General features: G+C 33.2%; 1 long non-coding RNA gene across 1 annotated transcript; it reads left to right on the top strand.

Annotated features, from left to right (window-relative positions):
- Positions 1-2859: 2859 nt before the first annotated feature.
- Positions 2860-4276, top strand: LOC121215439 (uncharacterized). Its single transcript, XR_005911255.1, has 3 exons — positions 2860-2994; positions 3093-3166; positions 3296-4276. It is a non-coding gene; the product is annotated as an uncharacterized lncRNA (long non-coding RNA).
- Positions 4277-23926: the final 19650 nt, after the last annotated feature.

Here is a 23926-nt window from a genome sequence, read left to right as displayed (position 1 = left end):
ATCAATGTATACGGGTTAGGGGTGTTACATTAAGGGAATGAGATCTCATGTAAGGCCATGTCTGGGACATGGTATTGGCATTATTGAGGTTATGAGAGGTCTCACAAAAGGCCATGTCTGGGACATGGCGTTGGCACCGAGATGAGAGGTCCCCCGTAAGACCATGTTTGGGACATGACATGGGCACCGATATGAGAACTCCTATGTAAGACCATATCTGGGATATTACATTGGTAGTAAAGGAAATATCTTATGTAAGACCTTGTCTGGGACATGGCTTTGGCATGTTATTATCAGACAGGAGACCCGAGTATCCTTAGTACTCCAAGTGGTTCAACGGGCTAGTAAATAGACTATGTTACATGAAAGTTTAGGTAAAAGCATAATAAATAGATTTAGGTGAGTTATAAGAGTTAAGAATATTTCAGTTATCAGTTGAGAAATAAATTTCAGCAAGGGAGGAGAAGTTATAATCATGAGTTGTTTAAGTAAGCAAGTAAGTAAACAACTAAGAAAGTAAGTAAAGATGAAGCAAAGACCATGATACTTGAAGATGATTTATGAGTATAATTATTTATGATAAATGTTGTTATTTATTTGCTTGTAAACTTGCTAAGCTTTACGCTTACTCCCTTTATTTTCCTTTTTTTTATAGTATCACCAAGCAAATTCAGGGATCGTAAGGACGTCGTAGATCGTTTCACACTATCAACAGGTCATCTCGGTATTTTGTGATTCGAAACATTTTAAGTTATGGCATGTATAGGGACTTAGTCATTTTGTATGTGTGTCTTTATGATATGGCTAATGAATAGCATGTAAATATTCGATAATGATTATCTATTGAAATATCTATTTAAGAACATGTTTTGGTGTTATGTATGCCTAAATTATAGTTAATACAAAGAAATTATAAAAGAGTAAAAATTTGCAATGGAACAATTTTTGGACAGCAGCATTGACGTGACTTTGAAAAATCACCAAGGATAGTAGAAATGGAATTAGAGAGTTAATGAGATAAAGAATTAAATATTATCGAGTCTATTTTCACATGAAAGAAACGGTGTAGGCAAAGGAATTTTATATTTTGTAATATTTTAATTTTAGTGACACAAGGTCAGAATGGTTTTTGAAGTCCCTTGTTCTTAGTTTAGAAAATCATTAAAATTTTTATAGAAATAATTATGAGTCATAATTTATATGTATAGATTTCTTAGTGAGTCTATTTTCAAAAGAAATAAATGATAATATTAAATGAATTCTGTATAATGATATAATTGATTTTTAGTGAATAGAGGTCAGAATCATCAGAAGTGAAATAGGGGAGACTTTAACGAATAAACTGTACTATTTGGTTTATCCAAAAATTCTGGAAATTTTATGATAAGAAGATATATGAGTGTAGTTTCAGGGAAAATTTACGGATCTAAATTTTGAGTTTCATAACTCAAGTTATAATTAAATTAGTGACTGTTACGCGAGTGGAAAGTTTTACTGTAAGTAGTAAAATAAATTATTTTTATTTGTTTAAGTATTCAGAAAATTTTTAATGTTCCTGTGTTTGGACCCGAACCGTTTACGTTGCATGTTTTAGGGTCTCAAGGGCTCTTTTTAGGGATATATTGATTGAACGTGAGCGAATTAATTTTAAGAGCAAATTTTTATGCTCTGAATTAGTAAGTTAAGTCAGGTAACGCCTTATGCTCGACTCTGGCAACGGTCTCGGGTAAGGAGTGTTACAGCCAAAATTTCCTTTGCACATCGGTTGAGATTTTTAAGGGCAATTAGGAGTCTTTTTTGGAACTTAAACCCTAATTATCATTATAAAAGAATGGACACTTTAGTATTTTGATTTTTGTCTATGTAAACACCATTATAACCAGATTAAGGGGAGTTGAAGATTTCAAACTTTGGGTTTTCCATTTTCTTTCATTTTTTACTTTAGCTTCTTTTATGTTCATGGAATTGGAAGATCCTATTCCGAAGTGAGACTATCGCAAGCAGAGATTGTTTCGGAACCACGCATTTGCATCAATTAATCCATGAGCATTCTCTATCTATTTTTTATTTTTTTATTCATATCTCTTTCTTTAACTCTATTAATTGAATGTTTGAATGAATATTAGAATAAGTTTATACCTTATATCTAAATCGCATGCTTTAACTGTTTAACCTAATGAATTGATTAAGTGACTAATATCCTAAAATTGGGTATTTATTGAATAGTACTTAATATACTAGGAAGTGATGCCCCTAGTAGAACATCTAGGCAAGTGAGACCGGGAAGGTATCTTATTGAGTAAAACTTGTGCCAAGTGGTAAGACCGAAAGGGTATCTAGATGGTAACCCTTAGTGAAAAGACTAGGATTGACGATGTAACGCCCTAAAATCTTAAGTTTTTCAATTGTTGGATTTTTTAAGTAATTTGTTTTGGTTTAGTGGTTAAATGTTGTAAGTTATGTGTGGAAGGTTCTGGGTTTGAAACCTTCCCTTGAAATTTTTTTAATTTTAACTCAATCCTTACCTTTGGTCATTTGGCTTAAATTTAATTTTCACTCAACTTGTGTCAAGAATGAGTATGCTGGTTCAGTGGTAAGGGGTTAGCTTATTCTTTAGTCTTGTGTTTGAATCCTTGTGCAAGCAAGTGAAATATTTTTATTTGTTGCGTGTGCCGTCCACATGATAAAAGTGGGGTTGAATGTAAATTCTAAGATAAGATAGATTGCTAATAATGGTATTTGTTTTATTTTAATCCCTCAAAAAGCTCCTAAAATATCTCTCATTATTTTCATGTTTTCCACTCTCTTTTCCTCTCTTTATCTTTTTCTCACTTTTCTATTTTTTTGTCGTCCCTTTTGCTATTTTCCCCAAACAAACTTCTTTTTCAGTTTTGTTCTTCTTTATACTATTTACCAAAACTGTTCTGCTTATAACTTCAATTTTGTTTCAATTCCTTCTTTGTTGTCCCAATTCTATACGTATTTGTGGTATTGGTAAGACTATAATTTCTTTTTATTGATGTGCGATTTGAGGTTATTAAGTTTTTTTTGTGAAGGAAGTGATTTTGGTATTCGATTTATGTGTTTTGAAGCAATTAGGAGAAGATCATGAGATTGTTGATCGTCCAGCGAACTAAGTTCTTTTTAAGTTACTGTTTCGTTCTAGGTAAGTGATTTTGCTGTTGTAGGGACTATTTGTTTCTATAATTGGCTTCATTTAGTGATGTTTATACCAAATTGGTCAATTGGGTTTGGTAAAGTTTTAGTTATTAACTAATGTGAATTGTCAATTTAGGTACTGAAATACTCGATTCTTGAACCTACATCGGAATTTAACCAAATGTGTAACGGAAAACCCAAAAAAAGTGAACGGTGTGAAGTTGAAAAGTGAATTGTCAATGCCACATGGCCGTGTTACAGGTTGTGTGAACCATATAGTTTGGGTTAATTGGGCCGTGTGGGCCACACGAGCTTATGGGTCCATTTTCTGAAATTTACCCTAGGGGTTTATATGATGTGCGATTCAGATTTAACCCTCCCGTAGAGTTTGTATGATATAATTAGGACTATAAATCATGATATCTGATGCTCTGTTTTTGTTAAATGTGATTTATGACTGCATGGTATGTATGATATATGTAACAGCACGATGTGTTTCATGTCAATGTGATCTAAAATCTGATGTGTATAGAACAAATGGCATACACACATTAGATATCTGATTAGTATTATATGTGCATTGGGGTGGGATTATGATTATGGAGGAAATGTTGACAGATTAATAATTTGTCTTATCTGGTGGTTGATGCCACATGTCTGTTCTGGTAGCTTTGCCATCTGATTCAAGCAGCTAGACCACAATTTCTTTGAAAAGTGACATATGTTCAGTTACGGGTGTATGAGGTTGGATGGGCATTCATTACCCTAATCGGTGTGTAGGGATGGTTAAAGATGGTGTAGTGAATAGGGGTAGAATCTGAATTTGTACTTGTTCATGAAATGTATTCGATTCTGTATCTGAGCATATAACTGCTTTACCATCTATTAATTCATGTATGTCTGATTTATTGTTTGTAATAAGTTACACACTAAGCTCGTAAGCTCACTGTCTATTTGTCTACTCTCAGGTAATCCATAGATTTAGGACAGATCGTTGTGGCAGGCACTCTGATATAAATAATTACAATTCTTTTAATTATGTTCAGGTTTAATATGATTTTTCGTTGGATTTTTTTATTACTTTTGGGGATTATTTTATGTTTTGAACTATTTTAAAGTCCTTGACATATTATAATTCGAACAGCAACATGTCAAATTTCAAAACCTAATTACATTTCTCCAAAACTTTGTTTAACTAAAAAAATTTCGCTGCAAAACTAGTTTGGAATTGAGGACCATGAGGACAAGTTGAATATGATCAAAGGTGTCTTCGATCTATTTAACATAGATGTGGAAGTAGCATTGACAATTGACATTGAGCTTTAACCATTTATGAATGAAAGTGTAGAAGAGCCAATACATTTTTGGGCATAATCGAGGAGGTGTCAAATGAAGAGGTCAAAGAGTTTGTTTCATTCTCATTCGACAATAGAGGAAAAGCTTGAGCAACTAGAGCTTCATACGACATTGGAGTGAGAAAGCTTGAGGCAATAATACCCCGAAAAATAATTTAGGGTTGGCTCAAATTTTGTACCAAATGGCTCATAATGTGGATGTCACGTCAGTCAAAAATAAGCAAACATCATTGGATTCGAACGAAGGAGCTGGTTCATATAAATCGATCGTGGAACAAATGACAGATCAAAGTGTCGAGAACTAGTTGGAAGGTTTTCCATGGTGGCAACAAGGATCGTCTCAATTTTTGAAGAACTTTTATTTTTTGTTCTAATATTCTTTTGTTCTGTTTTTTTTCTTTTTTTTAGTATTAATATTATTTCTTTTGAGTTGTTTCCATAGTAGGTGTCGATATCGTAGGGTGACAGAATCAAAAAAGCAAAAAAGTTGGAAACTGGACCTGATGTTACGACACTACACCCCAATGTTGCAACATCTAAGCCATAAAGATACATTTGCAAAAAGGGCTAGGTTTCATTTGAAATTATTTTTTTAAAAGTTCTATTAATAGTTTTCAACACTTCTTTTTCCTATCTTTATTTTTTATATATTAATATATTTTATATTTTTTTGTCAAAGTGTTTCCTATAGGTACTTTTTCGTCTGCTTGGAGCACGCGAATCTTGATGTGGACACGAAAATAAGGATTCCACTAAACTAATAAGTCGAGAAGAACTACTTATCTCTCGACCTCATAATCCAGACTAGTTTGGGGCTAAGGTGTTAATGGATATGTCATACCAATTTTGGGTTAATTATCTCCTAAATGACTTTCAAGGGTCGCCAAACCTAGGTTTTAAGTTCTTCCTCTCTCAAACGAGCTGATCTGCTAAGAAAACCTTACATAGCAATTAATTAACCACATATCCATTCACTAATCCCCCATAAAAGAACTAGTTCCTTGTGAAACTCGTGAACATAATAATATTGATAATAAATATAAGCATAAATAATAAATCAAAAGAAAGGTTTAAGAGAATCCTAAATTGTATTGATTGAAGCGTAGAATCCGTAATAGTTTGATCACAGTTACAACTCACGTTCTTTAATGAACACGAAATAGAAAAGAAGTAAAATAATCCTAAAGCCTAAAAGAAAGGAAAAATTAAATACTAAATTTACAAAGAAAAACTTAGAATATAAAATTTGTATTTGAACAACTATTTTAAAAGCCTATTTATAGAGTTAGGGTTGTCGTTGTCCTTAACCCTAGGTCAGCTAACTTCTCATGTTTAATATTCATTATGTGGACTAAAATGCCCCTAGCACGTAAGTGCTTCCCGTACGGGACTGATGTCGCGACACCATAGTACTTGTGTCGTGATATTGAAGGTAGTATGCATGGTTCAGGGGTAGCTTTAGGGGTGTGTCGCGATATCCCTTAGCTATGTCGTGACACCTAAGGTAGTATAGCAATCTTGGCATTTTGCTCCCTATTTTGTGACATCGAACTCCTCGTGTTGCAACATAATGACCAGCTTTGAGATCCTATGTCTTTGAATGGTCTCCTGGACACTTACTAAATACGTTAGCTTGCCTTTAGACCTCAATTAGCCCCTAAAGTCAATAAAAGACTCAAAATGTTTTTTATTGAATTTAAATAAACTAAGAAAACATAAGTAAAACATACTAAAATTTCTCGTATTCAAGCTCCTCAAGAACAAAAACTAGTTTAATCTGCTACACCGAATTACGGCTGATCAAACTCCCCTACACTTAAGTCAATCATTGTCCTCAAGCGAAGCAAGACAAAAAAAATAAATAGTAAATGATGTCCCTTGAGCAAGTATGATTCAAAGATTGGTGTTGAAGTACATAACTAGGCATTTTAATGTTTACACATAATCCCGACATGATATATAAGCAACTTACCACTTCCAATATCAAACACCTAATTTCAGTATATTACAAAGTACACAAGAATTAAGGGTTTCAAACATATGCATCAATCAACAAATCATACTTGTAATTTGATTATCCTAGCAAAATACAAACAATCATAAATGTAATTACTTAAGATGATGTCAATTCATGAATAAGTCTACCTATCGTATAGGACTTTTCGACTTGTAACGTCCTAAAGGATTGGTATGGAATTCAAGAACAAGAAGCATCAAAATAATTTTAAACATGAAAATAGTTTGACACATTGTATTGTTCCCTATTCTCCCCCTTAGTAACCCTTGCTCGCTCACCCTCTTATTTCTCATTCTCTCACCTTCCTCATTTCTCCACATAGGAATTCACACCATAATATAACAATTACGGTTAGCTTACGAGTTTTTTTGCATCAATGAATGATTTTTTCTACTTTTCTGACTTTGTCACTTTTTGACCTTTTTCACTTTATCTCACTCACAATGCTTTTGTTTTTCTAGTATTTTCTACTCGTTTTGATTTTCTTTTTGAAATTTTCTTTTGTTGCACATATTAGTTAACCTGTAATTATTATATCACACTAATTCTTCCTATTTCACTCTATTTTTATAGAATCCACCGTGATGTATCTACTTAACCCTCAATACTTATGGTCAAATGTCTATAGTTGTGTAGTTCAGGACCAAAGAAACAGGGTAGATACAAATTAACGTTTTTGGCTCGGGTTTCTTATGAAAGTTCATCAAGAAGTGTTTTCTGGATCAAAAATAGGTACTAAGGATGAATACATAGGGTTAGATTTTTTACTTTAGCTATATACCAAACAATGCCTTAGGTCATCCCTAGGTGTCTCAATATTCACAAATTTAATCAATAAAAAAATAAAAAATTCAACTATTTATCATACATACTAGCATGCTCACTTCCCTGTATTCTCTATATCATTTGGTACATTCAATTGCTTAATGTCTATTTATAGTGTAATATATAGAACTTAGTAGTGTAATAATAAAAAATTTAAAATAATCTATTATCATGCCAAGCTTATAGTGAATATAACTAACCTATATACATGCTCCTAACCAATCACTTGTATTTCTACAAGCTCAAGCACACATTTGACACTAAAAATTAAAAGAAAATTATAGAAATTAAAACAAAATTCCTATGTTACCCCCCACACTTTAGATAATACATTGTCCTAAATGTGTAGCTTTGAAAAGATAAGGACAGAAGTTACTCGATTGATCTTGGTAGTTCTATACTTCTATTGGTGGGTGCTCCCTCCCAAATTTCGTTGAAAGCTCAAATATATTGTCCTTCTTTCATGTGGAGTTCCAACGCAGAAAACTTGAAACAAAAAAAGTATATAAAATTTGTTGTTAGTCCTACTCCTAAAATAAAAATTATCCAAAATTAATTACAATTCCAAAAATAAAAATTAATAGTTCAATCATCATCTGAATCATCAGATGGGGCAATTTCCCCCTCTCCATTATTTCCTTCCATTGGGCTTAGACTTCAAATTATGGGCCCATTCTACGTAGGATATCGTGGCTGAAAGGCTACCTCATAGTCATCATCTCTTTGCTCGGTAGCTCATTCTTCCTCCTCTTCATCATTTTCACTTTCTTCCTTCTCGAATGTTCCGGATGTATTCAAATTTGTTAGGTAATTTGGTTATTTGATATAGTTTTTTCGTGCAAACTCCTAGATAACCTATCCTATTTCTCATCCACTTTATCATCCACTCTAGTTTCGAGGTTTTGCTCTCTTTTTCCTTCCAAGCTTTTGTTCACTGATTAGTTTTTAGAGATATGGGAACATCCATCTTTTCTTTTCTTCTTTGGTTCCATTTTGTGATTTACTTCCGATTAAGCTGTACATACTATCTGTATATAGGATCGCCTATTACGATTTTTTTGGCCGCATGAATTGTTTGTTTTCTTTCATAAGAACCCTTAGGTTTTTGCAAAGTGTCGTCACAAGATAGGGAAAGAAAATCCATACCTTCTGGCCACTAACACAACGTTTCATATTTTGATGTATCCATTCTCCAATGTATATCATTCTTTCCTGTAGAATTTCTTACAACAAAATAGCTAGAAACATTAAGAGTAGGAGTGATTTTGGTGCAAATAAATGGCATCCACATTTTAGCTATAGGAAACATAATGGCTTGATTGAAATTATTCGGTAGCCCAGTATCTTGCAGAAGGTTCCATTCACCTCGATTTCTAGTTAAATATTTTATGATACTTTCCATATCCATAACTTCAAAAATTAAATCTGTATTTTCTAAAAATTCAATTTCATACAAAGTAGCATCATAAAATACAAAAATTTCTTCCGGGGTGAATGGTACATCCTTAGCTCTTACTGTTACTGTTTTCAACCAGACACCAGATAGTCTCCAGGTCTCTTCGTCCCTTAGAGCAGCACAAAACACTTGGACAAGTGGGATAAAACCATTTTTCTTTGGAAAGGATACAAAACCTCTCCAATTGATGATATCTAACTAGCGACCAAATTTCATTGCCTTCAATAAAGATTTTACCTTGAAGCTTGAGGAAATACTTTTCGGCATTTTGGTTTCTAAATTTTAAAATATTCGAACCGTTAGTGGTTATTGCACACTAGTTTATCTACTCTTCCTAGGAGGCATATTCAATTTTAAAACTTAGAAAAACTAATAGATTCAAACGAAATATTTCAAAAGTATTAGAATTATAAAATTTGAGAGTTGGAACTCTTAACCTTTTCCTTAAAATTTTATTCCTTTCAAAATAGTTGTTGTGATCTCCCGTATGAATGCTTGATGTGTAGCCAACACCAATAAGATGAAAAGAAGAAATTTGCAGCAAAATAATAAGGAATGGTAGAATAGGGGTTTAGGTTTATAAGGGTTTTAAGAGATTTCAGAGAATTTAGAAGTGAAAAAGGGTTTAGTGCGACACCCCTGGTAGGATGCTGATGTCGCGAAACACTCTGAAAGTTTGAAAACCTGGGTAAACTATCCTCAGTGTCATGAAAAAAATGTGTTGTGTCGTGACATCGAGATAATTTTCTCGATTCTTTCGGTTCTCGTTGAGGGCTGTGACACAGAGGTGCTGTGTTGTGACACCGGCTTTGTTTTACCCAAAATTCCTTTTTTCAGAGCGTTTCGGTTTCTATTTAAACAAAAATTTACAAAAAATTAAAGTCTAAACTTCTGGTTAGTGTAAAGTAAAATAATGTAAATAAAATTAAAATTCAAGTAAGAATGTCAAGTTTTGCTACCGGATTCATCCGTCAGCTCAATCAGCGTGCCTGTGGATGCTCTTCCTGTTTCGTTTCTATCAGTGTTTATCCAGCATCCATCGTGCCATTCTGCCTTCCTCCACTTATCCCATTCTTTGAACTTGCTTTTTCTACTTGCACTGATTACGGAAAATACCTTCCCTTGCTTAGGGGAATTAGGGACTTTTACAAATATTTCAAAACATTGTTTCCCTAATTTTCCTTATTTATCTCATTTTGTTGGTGACCATATTTAAAATTTTTTTTATCTCACTATTAATCATCATAGTTAATTCATTATTTTCCAATTCAATGGTGGACCTAGATGTTGCTAAAAATGGTCTACCTAACAGAATGGGTATCTCACAATCCTCTTCAAAGTCTATGATAATAAAATCAGTCGGGATGATAATGATCCTTACTTTGACCAACACATCTTCAAGTACTCCTTTCAGTCGTACTGAAGACCTATTAGCTAGCTATAGTGTGATCTGATTATTTTTAAGCTCTCTTAACCCGAGTTTTTCATATATAGATACAGACATTAAATTAATATTGACTCCTAAATCACATAGAGCCTTGCTAAAATGTATATCCCTTATCTCTATAGGTATTGTAAAACTTCCCTAGTCTTTTAGTTTTGGGGCCATATGTTTGGATATAATCGTAGTACATGAGGTGCTTACATTAACTTGCTCTCCTGTTTTTATTTTCCTATGCCTAGACATAATTTATTTTAAATATTTGGCATATTTAGGAATTTTTCAATTAAACCAATTAGAAGAAAGTTAACATTCAAGAATTTAAATAAGTTTAGAAAACTTACGAAATCTATCTCATCCTATTTATGTTTCTCTTCTAACCATGAAGGGAATGGTACCCCTGGTAGTGTAGGTTCCTCTATTGGCTCATTCACTGGTTCAGTTACTGGTTCAAATTCCTACTCTAATTCTTGGTTAGTTTTAGTTTCTTGTGGGTTTTCTTGAAGATCTTTAGAATCCTTTTTACTCTCCTCATGAGCTAGTTTCTTCGGGCTACTCAATACTTTGCCCAAACAGAGTGATATTACTTTCACCTGCTCCTTCCCTTCTCTCCGAGGATTATTCTCTGTATTGCTCGAGATTCTTGTGTCAATTTGTCTTTTGATATCTCTCATCATATTCACCAATTGGCTCATCTGATCTTCCAACTTAGTCAATGTTTTTGTAGCCATGTGATGCTTCGTTGAATCATCTCCAGGTTTGGTAGCACATAGTCCCTTAGGGTTCGTTCATTGCACACCATAAGTACGTTTGTAGGTAACTGCGATGGTGTGGGTAAGTCCTATGGTTTATTATTATTAATCTCATCAAGCAATGGGTTGTCTTGTGGTGGAAAATTGCCTGTTGTAAGTGGTTGATTCTACATCTGCTATTGTTGTTGATAATTTTGGGATTTAATCTTTCGAAGTAGTAGTTGGCTCTATAGGTGTTCCCCTACTACGAGTCATATATTGAAACCAAAAATAAAATAAAAAATGTTAGTAAAAAATTAAAAATAAATTTTTTACCTATAATTTATTAATTTCCTAATTATTCTATTAAACGCAAAAATTAAAATTAATCTAGTAGCATTGCCTCCTCGTCAACGGCGCCAACAACTTAACCGCTTCCAGACATACCAATGTTCTAAGTATGAATACTACAACTAAATGATATTGAATTAAGGTAGTGTCCGCAAGTATACAGGTCAGGTTGTAATGTAGTTTCAACGAAGCAGGTAAGTACTCCGAGGATCGTACCTAAGGGAGGCGAGTACTAAATTAATGCAAACCTAAATGCAAATAGAAGTAATTAGTAGTTTAAATAAATTATTCTATGACAAAACATAAAAGAAGTATTTTTGGGGTTTTTATAAAAAATGAAATAAAGATAATAAAAGGAAAGTAAACTTTAGAAATATAAATTCTAACTTAATCAAATCCATGTATGGGTGATTAGATCACTTTGGTGATCATAACTAATTCCTATTTTGGGTTTCTACTCAATCAACTAGTCACTACCCTAGCAGGATCTCTCGATCTTCCACTAAACTAATGAGTCAACAAGAACTACTTATCTCTTGACCTCACAGTTAAGACCGGTTTGGGGCTAATTCGGTCACGGATAGGCCATACCAATTTTGGGTTAATTCCCTCCTAAATGACTTCCTAGGGTCATCAAGCCTCGGTTTAAGTTCATTCTCTCTCAAACAACTGATCCGCTAAGAAAACCCTACATAAAAATTAATTAACCACACCTCCATTCAGTAATCCTCCAAAAAAAGATAAATTCCTTGTGGATTTCACGAACACAATAATATTGATAATAAAAATAAGCATAAATAATAAATCAAGAGAAAGGTTTAAGATAATATATAATTGTATTGATTGAAGCACAGAATCCACAATAGTTTGATTGCAATTACAACTCACGTTCTCCGATGAACATGAAATCGAAAAGAGCTGAAATAAACCTAAAGCCTAAAAGAAAGGAAAATTGAAGACTAAATTTAGAAAGAAAAACTTAGAATATAAAAGTTTCCCTTAAACAAGTGTTTTAAGAGCTTATTTATATAGTTAGGGTTGTCGTATTCCTTAACCTTAGGTCAGCTGATGTTCTCGTTTTTAATATTCATTGTGTGGACCAAAACACCCCTGATTCGTAAGTGCTTTCAGTACAAGATTGATGTCGTGATACCCTAGTGCCCGTGTCACGACATTGAAGGCAGTATGCATTGTTCAGGGGTAGCTTCAGGGGTGTGTCACGACATCCCTTACCTATGTCACAACACCTAATGTAGTATAACAGTCCTAGCATTCTAGTCCCTATGTTGCGACATCGAGCTCCCTGTGTTGCATTGCAACCAACTTTGAGCTCCTATTTCTTTGAATGGTCTTCTGCATATTTATGAAGTACGTTAGCTCACCTTTCAGCCTTAGTTGACCCTAAGGTCAATAAAAGACTCAAAATGAACTTTTTATTGAATTTAACTAAACAAAGAAAACATATGTAAAACATACTAAAATTGCTCGTATGCAAGCTCCTCAAGTACGAAAACTAGTTTAACCTGCTACACTGAATTACAACAGATCAACCATCCCAATAGAGATAGGAGGAGTGAGTTTTGGGAAATCCCTATGTGATTTTGAGGCAAGCATTAACCTAATGCCATTTTTTATCTATAAGAGGTTAAATTTAGGAGAGCTCAGGGAAACAATGATCACCTTGCAATTAGCCGATCGATCTTTGTTATGTCTCAAGGGAGTCATTGAGGACGTGTTAGTGTAGGTTAGGCAATTTATTTTTTCTGTTAACTTTATCATGATGGATTTCAAGTAGGATCTCGAATTACCTATCCTTTTAGGGAGACCTTTCTTGGCCATGTCTAGGGATACTATATATGTAGGAAGGGGTGAGTTGACCATGGACATCGAGGGAGAGATCAAAATTTTCCAATGTGTTGAGCTTGAGCCTAATTCTAAGAAGGTGTTGCCAACATAAAGGTATCAGTGTTAGGTGGTTGAGACGAGACCTTATCGTGCTAATAAATTTGCAACTTTTATTGAATGGTGTAATTTTCCGGTGTTCGTTTGCCACGTAAGAGAATTCAGAAGCAAACAAGGATGATGAATACATTACGAATCTCAAGAGGCCTAAGTCACACATTGAAAAGAGGCGTATCCAAGTGTCGCAGACACCATCGAGGGAGTGACCAATCGTCCTGAGTTGCATTTCTTATTTTCTGCACATGGAAATGGAACTCAAAATTTGTAAATGTTTGGATTATTGAGAATGGACTCCACTTATTTTTTTCATTTTGATTAGGATTTTAATTTATTTTGGTTTAATTTTAAACCTCGTATGTCGGACCCTAGGTATCTCAATACCCTTGGAATTTCAAAAGTAAAAAACTTTTGGTTTTACATAGTGGTTTTGCAATACCCAACTCTCGGTATCGCGATACCTCAAATAGACTAAAAAATAGGGGTTCCAAAAATAGGGGATATCTCAATATCCACCCCTGGGTATCACAATATCCATGTTGGGTCAGACGATACCTAGGTTCAGGTATCTTGATCCGCGTGTTTTGGCCAAACCTCCCATTCCCTTCTATTTCTCGCAAATGTTCAAACCTGAATCCCTAAAAACACCACCCCCTCTCTATTTTCTCTCAATTTCTCTTTCAACCTTCTCCATTTTTCTTTGCAAATTCTTTTTTCGTGTTGCGTTGTTTTGGTTATTTTTCTTCTTTTACAAGTATCCTGCTCTTTTGGCTTGGAAAACATGGAACTTTTTTTACTCATACAACAAATCCATCGCAACCAACACAGTTAAAGTTTCCTTTTTCTTCCTTTTATTTTCTTCCTTTGATTTTCATTTATTATTTTTTCTATCTTATTTTTGTTTTATTGTTGATTTGTTGTGGGTTATTGGTTAGTAAATATTTGCTAGTTAGCTTAGTTTAAAGGATAATAAATATGCCCCATAAAATGAAAAAAGAGCGAGATCCCAACTTGAACCACCTATTGTATCGGAGTATGTTTTAGATAAGTTTAAATCGAAAGAAGCCAAAGCTTGTTTCTTAAACATTCAAGGAATGACTTTTATCTGTGAAAGAGGCCTCGATCCTTCTGCTTGAAAGTAAAAAGAAATTTGGGATTTGGTTCATTTTCATCTATGGATGAATCTTGCGATGGTGCCAACTACACTTGGGATAATACTAGTTTTTTGGAGTTTTACTCTAATTTAAAAGTTTCTGAACAGAATAAGGTATATGTTTGGCACAAGAAAGTCCATATTACGTTAGTGATGAGTTGTCCGCTTTAGACCTCGAGAAGTTTACTAATGTTACACTGTTTTAGCGTACCTAAAAAAGGGTAGGGGTGAATGGAGGTGTGAGGGGTATAATAATTACCTCCTATCTTTCAAACAAGCTATCATGTTTCCCATTGCTAAGATGTGGAAGTAATTTAAATGTACTCGTATCTCACCCCTTCTTAACAATAATATCATTTATCTGTTTCGAGCTACCTTGTTTAATGTATTTTGCAGTGAAAGAGATTTAGCCTTAGGACTAGGGTAAACAAAGAGATCAAAAAGAGTATATCAGGCATGAAGGTCGACATCTATTTTCCTCACCTAATCAAGGACTTGTGCCGTCGAGTTGGAGTGGTGATAGAAACCATTGAACAATTTAATCGCCCAACTATAAGCATTATTGGAGATAACCTACTATTCCATTTCTAAGAGTTGCACAGGAAGCAAATATAGGAATGGAACCAGTAACACAAAAAAAATAGATGTGCCTTTAGTGGTGAAAAAGAAAAGCGCCAAAGTGAAGACCGATGATGAGCCTACATAGTGGAAGTGTAGGCTGAAAAAAGATGTGTGCTACAACACAAGACTACTAGAGCCCGTGAAACCATTCATGGGCTCTTTCTTGTCAAGCCAGGGGCCATAGAGCTTACAATGGCCCGAATGATCAAGCGATTCATCGGAGGGAAATACAGTCCTGAAGGAATAAGAAAAAGAAGTCAAAGAGGAAGAGGATGATGAGGCGACAGAGGATGATGAATTCACATCCTATCACGACAATTTCGAAGGTGCTTTCATGTCTATGCAATGACCCACGGGGGGACCTGTCATCCGTGAGCAAGTAACTGACCTGGGATGTCATCAGTTGTGAGGAGCAAAGGCAAGGGAATTGCGGGATCGAATGAGGGACCCTGGGATGACTTGGATTAGTTACATACTTTCGCTTTTAATTTTATTTTTATTTTTTTATGCAACATGTAAACTATTAACTACTTTTGGATTTGTTCTTGCTATTTTTATTTTTCGTATATTGTTTGGTTGTTTTTGTTTTTATTTGTGTGTTTGTTTTATGAGCAGCGAATTACCCTGAAAGACTACATAACATTGTGAGCTTCAAGAAGGAGGTGGACCCCCGAGCCAATCTGATGCCTCATTCTAGGGAAGTTTGGTAACCTTCTATAGATATTTTCTTGGGACACATTGGGGACAATGTGTAGTCTAGGTGTGGGGGATGCGCATAGTTTTATGTGGTTTATTTTTATTTCTTTTATTCCATTTTATGTGTTTATTTTAATTTTTTTTCCTTTTCCAAAAAAATTCCAAAAAATCTCTTATTTTTGTGTTTTTATTTTGTGTAATTGCATGGTGTTTGGACTATAATTAGGTAATAAGTTACTAGTTGTACATTTTGAATAAGTAAATAGAATTGCCAAACTTGTAAATTTTGAATGATATTATATAATTTCTTATTCTTAATTGTGGACTATTTAGTTCAATAAGTCCATGTGTATAATAGACTAGAGACAATAACCTAAATGAAAATGTATAAAGTGTACCTTAGGATGAATAAAGTATACAGATCCTTGTAGATAAATAATTTGAATTGTTAATTGTTTGTTTAAATAGTGTATTCTTGAAAGAATTGGTGCTAGGTAATTGATTCGGGAAAGACCTTAGGCATTGTTTGAAATAGCCTAGAGCCTAAAAGCTTACCTATTACTATGTACCCCTAGTTCCCATATATTTGAGCCTCCAGTACCCTTTTCTTGTAAGCCTTAATATCAAAGCCTCAAGCCTAAACGAGTCTAGTACTTAATCCTTCTCTATCCCATTCTTTAAATGCACTACGTAATGGACGTCAGGCCATAGACATTGAGGGTTAGGTAGAAACATTACGGTGGCTTTGTATGCGAAAAAAAAGAAATTAAAGGGAATATGTGAATTAGTACATTTAAAAAAAAGGTGAATGAAAGAGTGCAAAATAAAGAAAAAAAAGAGCTAAATCAAAATTAAGCTCAAAAGTTAAAAGCTTTCGATTCACAATTATAAATTTTGTACGTACTAATCTCACGTTATACCTTCTAACATTTTGGGGAAATAAGGTAGGCGAGAGAAGGAGAAATAAAGAGGTGAGCTTGTAAATAAATTGGGGACGAGTAAGGAACAATGTCATGTGTTTAATTGTTTCTAGTGCTTCAACCCGTTTTGAGTATCTATTATTTGAATTATGAACCATCCTAAGCCTTAGAACGTTACAAGCCTAGAAGACCTTTGAGACCCGAATAAATCACCAACACAATAATTTGTGAATAGCTTGCATTTGTTTGAACGAACATTATCAATTCTTTTTAAATATCTATGAGTGGTTTGTATAATTTATTTTGATGGATAACACTTGTACATATGTTCATTTCCATTAGCTTTACATCTATTGAAATTTTAACTTAGTGAAATAAATGTTTGCATTAGGAATAAACAAGTTAGCTAGACATCAATCTTATGTTGCATGTGAGGTAGTTCTTCTATGAGTTTCATGTTTTACCGCTATGTGACTTAGTTGTCTGATTTAGCCCAAGAGTCGCATTTTCTTTTGCATGTTTGGTGTGTTTTCTTGAGGACAAGCACAGAGTTACATGAGGTGGAGTTTGATCTGCCATAATTTGATATGGAAAATTAGGCTTTCTCGATATACTTTAGGAGCTTATTTTCAAGCAAAGTAGTGTACTTTTTCATAGTTTCATGTAATTTTTAAATTTTAAGTTAATAAGTGTAAATGTCTCACTTTTACTCTTTTTGTGACCTAAGCGGAAAATAAATTATTCTGATGATCATCAACCATGGATTCATGCACAAGAAATGAATTGGATTGAAACAAGGGTAAAAAATATACCTATTTGTTTTTATGATCCCTCTGCGTGATGTCGAACTCAAGTAGCAACAATAATGTCTCGGCCTCTACGTAATCCACCTAGTCAAGAACAAACATCAAAACTCTCTTGAACTTTTTCAAAGAGAATTTTCAAAATGATTGCTTGACCTTATTTTATTTTTCTGGTAACTTACACACTATTAGGGATTATATTCCTTTTTATTAATCACCCATAATAAAAACAAAATAATTTCCTTTTTATTTTTAGAGAAAACTATGGAAGGTATTAAAATGTTATATTGTTTCCAAAAGAATATTAACTTCCATAAATATTTTATCTTTTATTCAAAATTATTATTTATTTTAATAAATTTGGTAAACAATATTCAATTAATATTTTATATGAAACAAATTCATATATTAATTTTAATTATATTCTCTATTTGTGTACAAGAAGTTTGTACATTTAATGTGTTCAATACTTAACTATCAAATTAATTTAATTCAACAATTAATTTAATTCATGTGACATCCAAACAAAATACCAATTGTGTTTAGGTTATATTCATTTTAACCGTAGGGTGTGATCCTGTAGGCTCTTGTAATGTTAGTAGTAATACTAGAACATTTCTAATGTTACAAGCAATGAGTGGTATCTAGCAATGCATCATTGCTACCCAAGTTACAAGAAGTCCTGATTCGACATAACCTTCTTGTGATAAATCTTTCATGTACTATAACATTTTGTCATTTATATCTATTTTGGACTTAAGTCATGGAATAGTCACACTTGTATAATCCAATATCATATTTCTTGATATTATGAATAGATTATAATAAACAAATAAGTGTAATATCTCAAATCAACTTATTTAAACATGATCATGCATTTCTAGTCTCACTCCATCAAGTGGACTAAGATATTGCTCCCATTATGTAGGAAGGACAAATCCTATATTGATCAATCATATCCCACTACATAGATTGTGGCATATCCAACATAAGTCTTTATAGTACAACTTGTTACGGTAGATATTTGATTATATCAAAATATATAACTCACGAATTTGGGGGAACGATGATCTCAAGTTTGAGGATCGTATACATAGTTATCACTATGAGTAATGTTGTGAATATTACATAATAATCCAAGAAACATACTCATAGCGGGTCAGTCCAATATGTTGTTCTTTAATACATACCCATGTATTGATTTTGACATCCCTATGTCAATGACAACACTTTGTCATCAATCAAGTACACATTAGTCTCAATCCATTATTATTGTCCAAGCCCACAATAATACTTGACTAAGGACCTTTTAAGAATAATCATATTATTCTTAGGACTTTATTATTAATCAATTTATTTACATACACAAAAAAAGAAACTAAAATAACAATGGCATTGTCTTATATTAACAAACAAGGTAAAACGAGTATGTGATTACAATCATCTCATTATTGGTCTTTGGGCATACTCTAACACTAACATGTGGTTGAGTGGTGTAGGGACATGTTGGAGTTGAAAACGAGTGAAAACGGCAACAAAGGAAAGGATATTGCGATATCCATACTTGGAATCACGATACCTTCAATAGGATGGAAGATTGGACACCATCGTTTAGTGGTCTCGTGATATCCACCCTTCAAAGAAGACCCCCAAGGTTTGAACTGGCCTGAGGTATCGTGATATACTCTTCTGGGTATCATGACACCAACATCGTGATGGGGACAAAATTGGACAAAAATGTATTTTTTGTCCACCTAATCCACCAATCACCCAAGGCCAATGTAGGGGCAATTTTGGCAATGAAAATTCATCAGCAATCAGCCTAAAATAACTAATTTTGGTTGAGGAGGAGAGACAAACACATTAGTTTAGTTCTTAGTGTTAGTTTAATTAGGTTTTCTTTTAGTTTTTCTACAACTTTTCTAGGATTTATTATTTTCTCTTCTTCTTTTTTAGTTTTAAGGTTTATTTACCTGCGCTTACTTCTTATTCTTAGTGTTCTTAGTGTTGGTTAAGTTAGTTGTAACTCTAGCTTAGGTTTTTTTTGCACTTTCAGTCCCTATACCTTGGTTGTAAGACATTTCTAGCTTTAATTTAATGTATTTCAATTTCTTTTACTTTAAATTAGTTAAAGTTTGTTCCTTTTATGTTTATTTCTTTAAATTGTCTTGTTGAATGTCTTTAGTTTCATGTTTTTTAAGTTTTCTTGCATAAAAATCCAAATTTTTATATATTTCTTAAACTTACTTTAATATTTTCTTTACCTTTCATTTCCATGCCCATTCTCTTTATTTTCAGCATGACTAGCTAAACCTAAAAAGGGGGTTGGTTGATGGAGATATAAGTAAGATGATTTTTTTGGACAAGGAACTAAATCATAATAATTTAGACTAAACCGAATAGACCTAAAAGCTTAGGAAGTAACACCCCTAAAGGAATATTTAAACAATTGAGACCGAGAGGTAATCTTGTTGTGCACCAATTCATTAGTCTTAGATTAACCTGTGAGATTGAGAGATAAATTGGATTAATTCGTCTAAGTTTGTAAAATTGAGATCGAGAGATCAAATTGAGCCACTTAGTAATTTAAGTGATTTAATTCCCTCATTCGTAGGCCTGCGAACCACATCAAAAACAACCAACCACCATTAGTCATTTATTGATTAATCTCTTATTTTTGTACTCATTACAATTTGGTCCCTAGATTAGCATATTTAATTTTCTTGTAAAACTCTCTTGTTATGATTTGATGTACTATAAAATCATATCAGTAGCCGCTTAGACTCTGTAGTGGATGCTATTCATTACTCAATCACCATCTCCTTTGGGTACGATCCTTGGAATTAGGGGTGTTCAAATAGTTAACTGAACTAAACTAGCATTAACCAAATTAATTGAACTTTTTAATCCTTTAACTGTTAACCGAACATAAAATTTTCCAAAAAAAAATTAACCGAACCGAAATATTTTGGTTAATTTGGTTGGTTAACAGAATTAACCGAAATTTATATGTTTTTATTTTTTTCTTAAAATAAGTATAAAACATATCCAAAAAAATTTTACTGTTATATAAACTTGCCATGTCTTCTCTACTCCCCCTTTACACTAAATAATGCATACAGGAAGAAAAAAACAAATGCATATAAAGTACCAACATTAAAATCCAACAGATTAGTTCAAGTGTAAAAAATTGATAAGCCTTTATTCATATGGAAGCGAGATCATGGTATGTAAACTGAAAAGATATACTGAAATTTAATGAAGATTAAGTAGTTCAACTTTTTAAATGAATTATCACACTGTTTTAAATGAGTGGAAATTAAGGAAAAATGAATTTAGCAACAAGCGTTACACTTCATTTCATAACAATTTTTTAAAGATAGATTATTTCCAGCAAAATTGATCCTGGAAAAAAGGATTTCTTCAAGTATATACTAACACACTCATATATATCATGTATCTATAATTGATCTCAAAAGTATTTCCCCCACCTCAATAATATAACACCTACCTAATAAAAAGGACTTTAAGAGAAAATTGAGATCTTGGGTTTCTTCTAGTTCATTCTATTTTTACCTAGAGGAAAACAATCATCAAATATTAGTTAACCAAAATCATATCACACTAGCTATCAAAAAACCTGAACTAATTTCCTCACTTTTTCTTATTATTTCTATAATTCCACCAACCAAACACTCTCCACCATGTCTTAACATTGAAATCTCATCTCCATGTCTACAAAACACACATCAAAATTCAAACCACAAGAAACCCACAAACCAAATACATACAAACATATATCTGAAAAAGTCCATTTGGGTAAAAAGATAAAGAAGAGGCCTTTAACAAAAAACACCTGAAAAACCCAAGGTGAGTGCCGGACGGTGGTGAATGACGTCGAAGTGCATCATTGTTTGGGGTTAGGGATTTTGGGAGATTTTAATTAGGGATTTTAGGTGAAGTCGAAATTGGTGATGGAGAAATGTTGAACGATGATGGTGACCTGGTGGACATCGGACAGTGTGACTAGTGGATGTTCAACGGTGGTGACTAGCAGTAGGGAGTAGGGACTTTGGGAGATTTTAGATTAAAGATTTTCAATTTAGGGTTAGGAATTTTTGATTTTCTGTGTGAGTATAGTAGTGTGCATTATTTGTGAGACTTTAGTTTTTAGCATTTTATGTTTTCTTTATTAAATTATTAAATTATTTTTAGTTTTAGGATTGGGTTGAGTTGGGTTTATAGATATATATTGGATTAGGCTTATTTTGGGCCTGGGTCTGGGTGGGCAGTGGGTTGATATATAATATTAATTAGTAGTTTGGTTAATTTGGTTAATTACCTAATTTCAAACTAAATTAATTGTTAACCGAACTTCCAAAAAATTATTGACCGACCACTAAACGAATTAAATTGGTTAATCGACCAATTAACCAAATTAGATCGACTCGGTCAATTAATTTGGTTTCAACCAAAATTTTAACACCTCTACTTGGAATACTCCAGTGTTCCATTATATCATTGTAGATAGTACGACTGACTTGTACACTTGCAGTAAGACCGCGCTTTAAAATTGTTTTATAAAATCGTTTGTTTTATGAGCATGTGCAAACGCGGTCAGTTAGTTGCTGAGCTCATGCATTATTGGTTTGAAATGCATAGGTATAAGACTGGTCGAACAGCTTGGACTTCGACTTGGGATCATCATGTCATTGTTTGAGGTTTTAAAGTTTGTAATTTAGTAATTCATTATTCTTGACATTAAGATTATGGCATGTACATTAATACTTAGTTTGGATTTGAATATGTAAAACATTGATTTGTAATTCAAGCCATTTATGCATTTTTACTCAAGCTTTATCCCATAGTTTACTTTTATTGTCTTTATAGATAGCATCATGAAATTGAATGAGATTTGAAAGTGGTTTATAATGCTTTAGAACATATAGAAATGGTATAGAAATATTTAGGCAAGACTTTTAAATGTTTTAGGACTATCTTTTAGCTTTAAGGGCCCTGGGTTTGGTACCGTTACCGTAGGTATTGGACTGGAACAAGTCAGTAGCTAAAACTCTACAGTTCTAAGTCTAGGTACTGATACCTAGCCCCTGAACAAGGCCCTTGCACTGTTTTGGGTGTTTTGCCCCCTCTAAGGCTTGAAATTGACCTTGGACACCTCCAATCACCCACAAAAGGTTTATAAATGATTCTAAGATCATATTAAGTTCTTGAAAATTATTTTATCTCATTTTATGACCTCTATTTAAGTCAAAAGGTTTCAAACACTTTCCTTATAATTTGGTAAGGTCCCTATATTTTCAATGACTCAAAATGATTTCAAATCACATTTGATTCTTTCTTAAATGTTGACAATGGTTTTAAGAAGTTTTATGAATTTTCCAAATGGTTTTTTATTAAAATAATTTTTTTTTATTTAAGTTCAAAAGTGTTTCGATAGCACCTCCCATTCGTACTGTATGTTGGGACAAGTAAAGGGTGTTATTGGGTGTTACTCCTCAACTGGACTTGATAAACAACATTATAATCCCTTGAATCAATTATTCATTTTGATTCCTGATACTATGTACCATTTAGATTACCTACTAATAAGTTGTCTTGCTGCATCATATTTCATTCGTTTGATGCAACTTAGTATTAGTTAAACCTTACGTAATCAATGAGCCAATATTTTCTTTGTTCATTTTTCTTTTTGTGTAAAAACTAGTGAGGATAGTTACGCAAAAGCTGCTAATTGAACTATGAAATTTTATTAACCAATCTATTTGCAAAATTACAAGCATAATGACAAAATAACTACTTTAAAGGCTCAAAATCCCAATAAGGTGGCCATGAGTCTTGAATGGTTTTGTAAGCAAATATGGCAGGGATGCTATTTCTAATTTGATATTGAGTTTTGAATTTGATTTTGATCTTGAAATATTTTCGATGAAATGATGAGGCTTTAGTGTGATTTATGTTTTAACTTGTGTTTTTATGCCTTTTTATTTGCATATTTGATTACTTTGTGTAATGGAATGGTTAAGAGGTGTATGGAAGTTGTTTTAAGGTGTTTTCAAAATTGAATTTTGGTCTTTTGCACCCAAGTTTTGAAATTTTGAGAGTAGGTATCAGAACTTTACTAACTCGTGACCTAAATTTGGCTATAGGGGTCCAAGTTTCAAAACCTATAGTAAGTGTATTGAAACCTTTGAACTTAGTAGCTAAAAAGCTATAGTGCAGGGGTGTAAGTGTCAATACCTTGCTGCTAGGTACCAATACATAGCTCTTGGTACCTGTTGGGGATAAACCCGATTAAGCAACGAACAAGTAAAATAAAAAAGAAAATTGAAAAGATCGAGCACACATATTTACATTGAAAAACTCCTCAAATGAGGATAAAAAACCATGGAAAAAGATAATTTCACTATAATGGAAAAAA

Source organism: Gossypium hirsutum, chromosome D03 (genome assembly GCF_007990345.1).
Source record: "Gossypium hirsutum isolate 1008001.06 chromosome D03, Gossypium_hirsutum_v2.1, whole genome shotgun sequence".
Classification (NCBI taxonomy): Eukaryota; Viridiplantae; Streptophyta; class Magnoliopsida; order Malvales; family Malvaceae; genus Gossypium; species Gossypium hirsutum.
The sequence above is the reverse complement of the archived record's forward strand: the minus strand, read 5'-3'. Positions and strand labels throughout refer to the sequence as shown.